We start from the raw sequence: 11,581 nt of genomic DNA, 5'->3' as shown, positions 1-11,581 counted from the left end.
ATACTAGTATCAAGGATTTTCTAAAGCCCTCATTGTCTTCATTTTTGAGTGACAGAAGTCTAGTTTCGTTTGTTATCCAGAGATCGGTGACTTCTTCCTACTTCAATCTAAATTTATAGGTTTTATTTGTCGATTAGTGGAAATATCAAAGGTCAATTTAGATTGTTTTTATTATTTAATAATGCTATCGCAAGTGACTGATACGAAGATTCCAATTAAATGATTATTTTCGCTGCGTTGCTCAACGGCGTTGGTGGTGTAATGGTTAGCATAGTTGCCTTCCAAGCAGTTGATCCGGGTTCGATTCCCGGCCAACGCACGTATATTTTGCAAATGTTAAGTATGTATCTGTCATCGGAATTTATTTAAAAACTAATGTTTATAACCTAATACGATTTCTAACAAATAATTATTTTTTTTAGACAACGAATATAAAATTTTATAGTAAAATTCTATCAGTTAAAAGAAATTCTTAAAAAGAAAATATTTCAAAACCTGCTGTTCTTTAAAGATATTATTTTCAACCAATAACTGTTCACATAAAATTTTTAAGCGAACAGAGTTCATTATTTCAGCATTAATCAAAGAAATTAGATATTTTAATAATTATTTTAACTCAGCAAATAAACTGCTTATTATTGTGTAATAAGTACAGCTACATACTAAAATACTCTATTGCAATATGAACCTTATGTCCAGCGTTGTAGAACACAATACAATATTAATTAAACGTCTTGTTTCTATGTGTCATAGTGCTGCCAGACTGTCTCCAAGCGGAGATATCATTTATACGTGACTCACTAATGTGAATAAAATATAATACCTATTTGCTACATAACTTTTAATTAATCTTAATCTTATCTGTTTGTTTTTTTTATATTTTTATAAATGAAGGTCCAATTTTCAAGAGCCTTTAACGAAAATAATAAGGTTTTTAAATCGGTTGTACCTATATGTTTACATGCTTGTTACCTCAGAACCCCATCGTTTATGAACTGATTTGTTTTTTTTTTAAGCATACAATACTTTCCCTTTTGTTCTACTAAAATTATAAGAAAAAACATCACGGCTCACCGATTAGTATTAGTATATCTTGATGATGGCCTAGGATAAATAATAACATAAAATGAAATAAAGTTTTAATCGATAGTTTGTAAATATATAAAAAATTAAAGTATCAGCGACTAACTTTCCCACTTCTGGGTAAATACCACCTCTTGTAAGAAGACCGTTTGGATCTTGCAAGGCTCCATTAATTGGTGTCTGGTGGAAAGAAATTTTTCAGAATTTCCCCCGATTTAATAATTATTCCATATCCTAGTAAGAATTACAAAAGATTTTTACTTTATAATTTCTTTTAAATTTGACTTTACATAAATAAGCGCAGATTAGACTACCCCTAAAAGGTTGGCTGACAATCTTGTGAGTGGGTCACTGCAAACCACTGGATGCGGGTAGCGCAGGACCGCCCGTTATGGGAATCCTTTCGGATGCCTTTGTCCGACTGTGGACGTCATCCGTCTGAGTTTCTAATGATGATGTTGGTTAATTTGATCTCTGGAAATATAACTATATAGTTCCAAACATAATCAAGAGAAAGAAATAAAGTATATAATGTTATCTAAATAAATAGTTAATGATAAGCATTATATAACGCTGATTTCGTATCTATCTGTAACACAAATACTGTGGGAATAGAAACAACTTGTAAAATGATACTTCAAAATTACAAAACTATATCTATATTTTTGTCTCTAATATAAGTAAAGCAATGTAACAGACCTTAAATATCACACTGTTAGAGCATGAATGGCTAAGACTTAGACCCCGTTTCTTTTAGGATTTTGAGCTTGTTGTCTCACGTGTTTATACAAAAACAATCAATTTTTTATGGCATTGTTTGGCGGACGAGCATATGGGCTACCTGATGGTAAGTGGTCACCATCGCCCATAGACAAAGGCGCTATAAGAAATAATAACCATTCCTTAAATCACCTATACGCCACCAACCTTAGGAAATAAGATGTTTCGTCCCTTGTGCCTGTGATTACACTGGCTCACTCACCCTTCTAACCGGAACACAACGTTACAGAGTACTGTTGGTATTTGGTATTTGGTGGTAGAATATCTGATGAGTTTGTGGTACCTACCCAGACGGGCTTACACAAAGCCCTACCACCAAGTGAAAATAAATTATAAACACAAATTTTATAATAAAAAAGGATTAACTTGCACTATCGGATTTAAACTCGTGACTTCGCTGACCATTTGTATTTTTTTTCTTTCATGTACTTTCATTTAAAATGGTATAGCACCTTTACTGAAATTGATGAAAGTATTTGTAACTTCGATCTTGGCTTAGGCGACGATGTTCTATCCAAAGTGCCATATCAATTATTCTTAATTAGCAATACAGTAACTAATTATCTCCTGTTTACGAATAAAACCAGTCATAAATTTATCGTATCAATTCCATCATCATTCCTGCATCATAAACATTCCCGTATCTCGAGAATCGTATCAAGAAAATTCCCGCGTTATAAGAACAAGCGTAATGACTGGGAATACACGATCAATTAAGAGGTTACTCATCACTTCAATGAACTGTTATCAACGCCATGTGATGTACTTTGTGATACATTTAACCTTAATAGAGGAGATGTTGCTGACATTGAATCATTCGGCATCATATTTTATGGATATTGCGTTAAACAATGACGAGGCGAACATTATGTTTATAATGGTTATTATTGTTTCTTGAGCGAGAATTACGCTTCTTAATATTTCTATATTTTTACTTACTATTATTTGTATAAAGATTTTTTTAATGTTTTTTTTTTCTGATAGTGAACGAAGTACTCCAGCCTAGAACGTAAATCTAAACCAATTAAAACAAATTATACAAAACCGGGCAAGAATCAATTATTTAATATGCTTAATTTATATATATATATATATAAATAATAAATACTATTTTGATATAGTATTTTACAACGAGCATCCGGGCAACTTGATGGTAAGTGGTCATTGTTTGAAAACCCTAATAATATATAAATACGATAAACTAATTCTTACACTGTCAAATAACTGTAACGGGCGAAATTTAATTATACTGACTCACTAACCATTCAAACAGGAATAAAACAATACAAAACGCCTAGTCTTTTACCCCTGCTTCCTAAATATTCTACAAGCATGTTATTTGGTAAAAAATAAAAAAAAATGCACATTAAAATACAAAATATCGCACTGGTTTTGATACTAATCGAGGCTTAAATTAATTTATATTTAGACTAGATACCAAGAACTTTTAAGATTAATTTAAATTATAATTCATTTTAAACCAGTTATTACAGTCGTTAGGTGTGTAAAACTTTTCGTTTTTATTGTTACAAACATTGTTTAACCGAAACAGCTAATAAGATTGGCGATACGACACACAATAGTGTAATTTACACTAAATTTTAGACTGACCTTGGCTAAATGTTAAAACAATAAAATTTCTAAAGGTGTTTCAGCAACATAGTCATTGTTTTGACTATCCCGACTATTGGTATGTATGTATATTATTTTACTGCAACAATTAATATATTAACTTTTTATATTAAAATCATATTCTTGTAAATTACACGATGAAACTTTAAACACACATTCATTTAAGAGTCAAAAATCAAAATTGCCAGCTCAATGTCGTGCACTGTTAATAAAAATATCTCATACAGAATTGAATCCGACAGTACATTTAAATTAAGACCACACATCTTGGATCGCATGTCAGATCCTTTGACGGGTGTAATTTAAAAAAACACCTCGAGGCAAACCTTCACACCGCGCCTAATTTGTGTTAATGCCTTCAAGATTTAGCTTTAAAATGTTTGAGGTGAAAGCAAAGTCAATTTCATAATTGGACCACCATGGTTCTGTAGCTTATGCAAAAAAAATATTTGTTACTACTCACGACTACACCTGACTTTTGGCTTTTCTTGAATAAGATTATGATTATTAAGAATCTTAACGATGAAAGCATACTGACGGAAGCACAGCGAAAACTGATGAGGCCAGAAATCTGACATTCGGAACAAAGGCTTAACTTTCGCTAAGATATTGGGAAGAGTAACTTTGTATGAATTTTCCGTGAGATGGTACGGACAGGAGTTTAAAAAAAAAAACTTTGTTGTGAAAAAATTATCTGTCCTGAGACTTTTGTCGCTATATTTCTTGAGCCTGCAATCACGCTGCCTCATCCATCTTCTGAGCTTTATCGTATCAATTGAAGATTTTTCTTTTGGTAATACTATTATTGATATCTACCCAGATTTATTACTACTAACAAAAAGAAAAATAATTTACTATAGAATTGTTTTAATCTATATTTTGTGGGCTTATTATAGACATTAATTTCAATTGGGGCTCGTAACTTTAGTTTATTGTAATAATTATTGGCAATCAATTAATTTAAATCATTTACATATTCTTGCATTTTAATTATTTACACATAATATACTTAATCCAACATGAAATTTTTAAATAAATATGTGTTTCTGTTATAATATTATGTATGTCTCAGATCTTACACAACTACAGATAAAGGTCATCAAACCGAAACTGTTACGGATACGGATTTCTCAAAGGCCTTCGGTAAATTGAATCATAAAAAACTAATTCAAAATTTATTATTAAGTTTATGGTAGATAACCCAGTTGTATAAAACGTATATCAAGTTAGCAAATATAATAAAATAAATATGTCATACATAGGCTACCAATCCGAGCTCCTAATAGAACATTCTAGCATTCTCCAAGGTTGTAAACTGGGACCTGTTTTGTTGAAGGTCTTTGTCACCATTTCGTTACTAATATAAATTGAACCCACACTATTCAACATAAATATTTTTTAAAAATATATATATTTTAGAACAATATTAATGACGCTTATTTCAATTAAGTGAATAGGTAATTGCACAATAATTTCATATAAACGAACCTAAACTGCATAAAAATGTGTCTAATAGTAAAATTTAACACGTCACGTGTCTAAGGTCAATTATAATACTATTGCACTACCATATGTGTCTATCTTATTTTAATAATGTATCTTCTATCTATATTTATAAATAGATCACTACTTTTTTGAACGCGCATCACGCAAAAACCGCTAAATATTTTGACATGAAACGTGACTTGTACTATTAAATTCGTCGTGTTTCAGAGAAAAATCTTGGCATGAATTCAGCGTATAACGAATCCCAGCGACGCGTAGCTGAGTCCGCTAGTATATAAATAAGTCAAACAATAAGTATTATCATAATAATAGTCTTTTCCTCAAGCCCATTGTATCTTCTGAGAATCATTAATGTAGTACGTGCATAGTCAAATATACAACAATACGTTTTATCAGTACATATATAATACAATGATATCAGAAACTGTCAGAGCCGAGAGATCCCAGACATATATTTTTTATATTTTTAACTTTGCCGATTCATAAATTTAAATCATTTGTAAAATTCAAGACAGGATATATAATGTATACAACTCTATTTAACTGACATAAATTAACTATTTTTAATGTTGCAATAGAGTTGCTTGTCGGTTCTTCTCGGTAAAATCTACATTCCGAACTGGTATATACGTTTATATAAAACATAGTAATGAATTCAAATTACATACGTATTTTGATTACGTGAATAAAGATTGATCGATAAAAGGTCATCGCTTCGATTCGATTCAAATGCATTTCTCTATGTAAACTGATTGTAACACGGAGGTGTTACAGTCGCACAATCAATATATTTAATAAATAGGGACTTCCCCCCCCCCCACCCCTAGATCTAAATGTTTTTCATAATAATCGTGGGAGATAAGAATTCAAATACCGCAATAGTGAGAACGCGTGAATTTGAACCGAAGATCACGGTTTCAATCTCGTGGAAGCGCCGCTCAGTTTTAAGGAAAACATCGTGAACCTGAATGTTGATGTGATTCTCATACATGTACATCCAGCTTCCACCAAACTGGATTCGAAAAAGCTTTTGCCAACAATGGGGCATATACGGGCTCTTTATTCAATATTTTACTACGGTAAACATATTACAGAAAAAGAAAATTTAACTTATATTAAATAATTAGGTTTCGATATCTCGCTGCCGCAGGTCGGCAGTGCTTACTGGCCGGTGTGTGCCCGCAGGCCGTGGTTTGAGAACCTTGTTCTATATCACGCATGGACTTAAATTGACAGTAATGTATGGATAAAAAATCTTATACAATTCTTTGCATACAATTATCTAATTTTATTTTATTAAGTCTAACAACTGATTTATGGCTGGGTCTGAGTAGTATCTACATATCCGATCGTTGGTAACTTTACGTATAATTTCAATTGTAATTAGTTTGTAAGTAATTGTACATTTATATTATTGTACCATAATATATTTTTTAATTTACTGTTTAATGTTGACTTGTCTCATACAAAAGATTTTGTAAGTATACTAATATTTCCAACAACCTTTTACTGGAAAAATTGGTGAACTTACAAAAAGTATGTTCTCTAGTATGTAAATATTTGCTATAATAATTGACTTAAAACATATTATATTCAAAATGTATACTTAGTAATGAGTACGCACTGTATATTTGTCAATGAAAAACATAAAATTAATTAATTAATATTAAATAACAAAAAAATCGATCTACATTATTTTTATTAATAAAAAACAAAAAAAAAGTATTATATAAAATATTTAATTATACAATGAATTAAGATAAAATAAAACGAAAGAGTCTTATACAATATACAATACTAAATTATTTATAAAAGTAAATCGTATTTAATATTTAATACCAGATACAATGAAATTCGATTTAAAACAAATGAAATCACGGATATACAATTTACTAGCAGTACCACAATTCTTTCACCATCTTGTTTTAATGTAATGATTTCATCCAAAATTCAAAGAACTTCAATTTTCTGATACAATTAGAGTGAAAGGTGTCATTTATATTCGTCGGGCCGTTAGTCAGTCAAGACATCAGTAAGTCCATCACGTACCGTGTGATACGAGCGGGCGATACTACATATTTAGAGCTTTGATTTTCCTAACAGTCATAATTCCAATGAAATTTTTCATGTCTTAAGAATCGAACGTGATACCCATTTGTATGGATTGCTTAGGATACGAATGAGTAATACGCTTCGAAGTGATTATTTGATTAACAATTGAAAAAAAAATCTTGGTTAAACGTGTAAATGTTTTTAGTACGCTAAATATAACGGTGACAAAATATCTCTTACATAACTTATAAAAAGTAACAGCCTGTACATGTCTCACTATTGGGCTAAAGCCTCCATTTGTTTAGAAGGACTTAAGTCTACCACGCTTATCTAATGTGGGGTGGATACGCATATACTCGAATTTCATTGAAATTAAATAGATGCAAGTTTCCTCACGAGATGAATTCAAAACACAAATTAGCACTTGAAAATTCAGTGTGGTTTGCTTAGGTTTGAGTTCGCAATTATCGGTTAAAATGCACGCATTCTAACTACTGAACCATGTCGGCTGAAGTATTAAAGATAAAGAGGAAAAATTAAAATAAAACTAAATACTTACTTTAAACAGTAACACTGTGTGAGTAGACATATTGGTATACCGTATACGAGTATGTGTGGTTGAGTGAGTTTTTATGGCTACAATATTTACAGACACTTGATAAAATTCTACATATCTCTAGAATGTTTAAAATCCGAACGATAACTATTTTTTGGTGTAGACGACTAAATTGTTAATTTACTCGATTTGATATTATACGATTAAATTAAATTCGTATATATTTTTAACTTGAGTAGACCGAGCAAGGGTGCAATTTAATTAAGTTGTTAATTTAAGTGGACGTTAGTTGCCAAAATAAAGATTTCATTATAACAATTTTTATAAAGACGAGCATCCAGTTTGGTTATTTTATAATTTGGTGATTTTTATTTTATTTTATTATCAGTAGGACAACCAACAGTAGATACAATATCACATCAAAATTATCTTGTCAATAGTTCTATTATTTACAGGTAGTCTCACCATACACTATCACATTACACAATATGAATTAAAAATATAAATTAAACATAATCAATAATTAAAGATAAGAATTGTAATACATTTTCAACTATTATATAATAAATAATAATTAATAAAACCAATAAGATGTACCATAAACAAACTTAAATGCTTTATTTTTCGATTGAACTGAGGGCGGCCATCGTGACATATGTCTAAATCTGGATTACTAATGGTGATGTATAACAATGATAACCTCGATATAATGGATTTTTTTCCTATTTACTTGCTATATAATCTGATATAAAAAAAGACTCGTAGTACAAGAACTATTGTGAGGTGAACCTTAAAGTAGAATCATGATAAAAGTTCCGGACATTCAATATTACTGTAAAATAAATTAAATAAAAATTTCATTGAGATTATTTTCGCCTATTCTCCAGACTTTGTATATTAAACACATCTTTCATTATAAGACTTCAAGTTTATCCTAAATCTATACGACAGTTGAGGAAGAAACTTTTTGTGTATATTCTCGATTCTATTAACATGCAATTTTTGATACGGTGACCAAATTAAGCAACAATATTCTACAATATCTGCTACACACAAAACAATTTAAGAGGCTTAAGACTGTTGCACTCCTTTTAAAGTCTTTGGAGTATCTAAGAACGAAGCCTAGTGATTTATTTGCTAAATAAAGAGCTTTATCTATATGCAGTTTGAAATTTAATTTACTATCCAATATGATGCCTAAGTCACGAATCCTATTAACTTCTTTTAATTTTATATTTTTTATGTAATATTTGAAAAGAAAATTATACCAATTTTTTTTCACGAGTAAATTTTATGTGCTAATATTTATCAATATTCAGGACCATTTTATTTTTATCATACCATTTATTTAATTTGTATTAATATTTAATTTATATTTTCCTGTAATAAAACAACATCAGAAAATTGTTTAATTACTCTAGTTAATTTTAGATCATCAGTGTATAAATTCACGACACAATCTTTAAATATTGGTACAATATCATTAATAAATATATTAAAAAACAATGGCCTTAAATTATCCTTGTGGGACTCCTAAGGAAGCAATAAATGGCTGAGAGTGGTGTCCATGGATTACCACTCTAGAGATTCTTCCCATTAAATAAGTTTTGCACCACTCTAGCAGGCGATCTGAAATACCATATGATGAACTTATTTAAAATAATGCAGTGATTAACCTTGTCGAAGGCCTTTGAGAAATCTTTGTATATGGCATCCATTTGAAGATCACTATCAATACCTAGCCTAAATATATACCCTTTACGTTAAGTCGGATATTTTTATCGCCACAAAGAAAAGAACATAATATCTTAGTTCCCACAGCTGGTGATGCATTGGCGATAACGTAAGGAATGGTTAATATTTCTTACAACGCCAAATGTTATGGGTGGTAACCACTTACCATCGGGTGACCCATTTGTCCGTCCGCCTAAAGCATAAAAAAAACTTCTCAAAGCCACCAGAAAGTAAAACTATGTCACGTTTTATTAAAAAAACATACAACAACAATTGCCTAAACAATATCACCCGTACAGATAACTTAACCGCCTCAAAACCACCCATCAAATTCTTCAAACAGACCGCCCGACAATAGAATACCAGATGTGAATATAAACGTATTACTGTTTGGTAACTATCGTTTAGTATTTGAATCACGAATGGGGCCTGAATGAGAAATAATCGACGTTTTATTGTATGTGACAGCTGTAAACAAATATGTAGGTTAAATAGTTGTATGACAAATTGTAAATTAAAATCATTTGTGAATTGACCCTTTGATTTGATGTAACTCGCAATATTCGATAATAACTAGCTGAAAACCTACCTATAACGTATATTATTTATCACAGGATCAGATTCTACTAAACTAAAATTATTAGAGATGTGCCGATTATAACTTTGGACAACTATCCGATTGGTCGGTTGTACAAAAACTGAGTAGTCGGCCGATTAATCAGCCATTTGATTTTTGCTTTGAACAACTCAGAGTAGTGTTTTTGTGTAAAAAATAAAGTGTTCATTAAAGTGAAAGAGATTAAGATAATTAAAATAAAGCTTAAGAGCTTAAGCAAATTAAAATTTAATCATGTCAGAAATAAAGTCTCACGTATGAATTTTTTTGACCAATTGGATAATGATTAATGTAAAGTCAAGTGTAATCAGTGACAAATGATAATTTATCTATAATGCATTTAAATGTAATAAAATAATGTAATTAATAAAATAAGCCATTCTTTAGCCGAATAGTCGTCGACTAGTCGCTGACTACAAACGCGACCGGATAGCCGGCTTTACCGACGAGTCAGAACATCTTTAATAAATATATCTATATCGGTGTTTCGGTGGTTATTCTCAAGGAAGACTGGCTATATATATAGATCATGATATAATTCTCAAGGAAATCTTTGCGTATGTTATATTAAAGTGCAGTTTGTCCAAACCCATGTGCAGTACCCCTCTGTAGATGATGAGTATGATTAAAGAACGAAAATAATGGAAAGTCTGTTCAGCTGTTCTTCTCCTGAAACCTGAATGTTCGTGTCAAATTTTCCGTCCTATCCGATTATGACAGTGTGAGAATATAGTACTTAACCAGGTGGTAAGGTACCAGTCATCATATATTCTAATCCAAGTCTCTATACTTAGTGTGTGTGCTGTGTTCCGGTTTGAAGAGTGAGTGAGTCAGTGTAACTACAGGCACAAGGACATAACATCTCAAATCCTAAATGAGTGGTGTAATGGTGCAAATATTAGCGCACTTTATCTTTTATAGATACAAAGGCCACGTTGGTGATCGGAGCTAAAATTTTGTCATGACTTTTCATTGAATGATCAACTACATTAAATTTAAAAGTCACTTATTGCGGTATTTACTACAAAAAATTAAAAGTAACTAATAAGTGCTAATACAATAAAATATTATTAACTTAATCCAAATGACATAATTATTTGTATATCTTGTTGAACTGAAAAGAATTACACATTTAACGGGATGATAACTTAAACTTAAAGAATGAGGAGATAACATTCCTCTTAAATTGTGCGTTGATAAAAATCTGACAGTCAGAAGAAATATTCGGTAACAACGAAACTAAACTCGAACTCTAAAATGTAGTACTCATGCTAAAATGGCAAAAAGTGTTGCATCTTTAGAATATATCCAAAAATTAATAACATTAAAAGGACGCCCCAAAATAACGTATCATCGTAAAAAGATTAACTTCTTAGAAAATTGAACTGCAGACCAAGGAAATTAAAATATATATAGTGATGTATCTAAGGTGACAGATATCTTTAAGAAAAAAAATGTTATTTAAAATAATTGCTTAGTGTGATTAAGCATTTCTCCGACCAGACCTGTTGCGCAAGCGCATCAAAAATAGTCCGATCAAAAATCGTATATTTTGTATTGGAATAACCATAGATCAAAAATATTGTAGATGTGGCATGTGTAAACTAAAAGTTTATTGAACT

The 11,581-nt window shown here is 30.7% G+C and overlaps 1 non-coding gene across 1 annotated transcript; it reads left to right on the top strand.

Annotated features, from left to right (window-relative positions):
- Positions 1 to 247: 247 nt before the first annotated feature.
- Trnag-ucc lies at positions 248 to 319 on the top strand. The gene has a single exon. It is a non-coding gene; the product is annotated as a tRNA-Gly (tRNA).
- The last annotated feature ends 11,262 nt before the right edge of the window (positions 320 to 11,581 follow it).

Source organism: Vanessa atalanta, chromosome 22 (assembly GCF_905147765.1).
Source record: "Vanessa atalanta chromosome 22, ilVanAtal1.2, whole genome shotgun sequence".
NCBI lineage: Eukaryota > Metazoa > Arthropoda > Insecta > Lepidoptera > Nymphalidae > Vanessa > Vanessa atalanta.
Note: the sequence above shows the minus strand (reverse complement) of the source record. Positions and strands in the feature narration are given on the sequence as shown.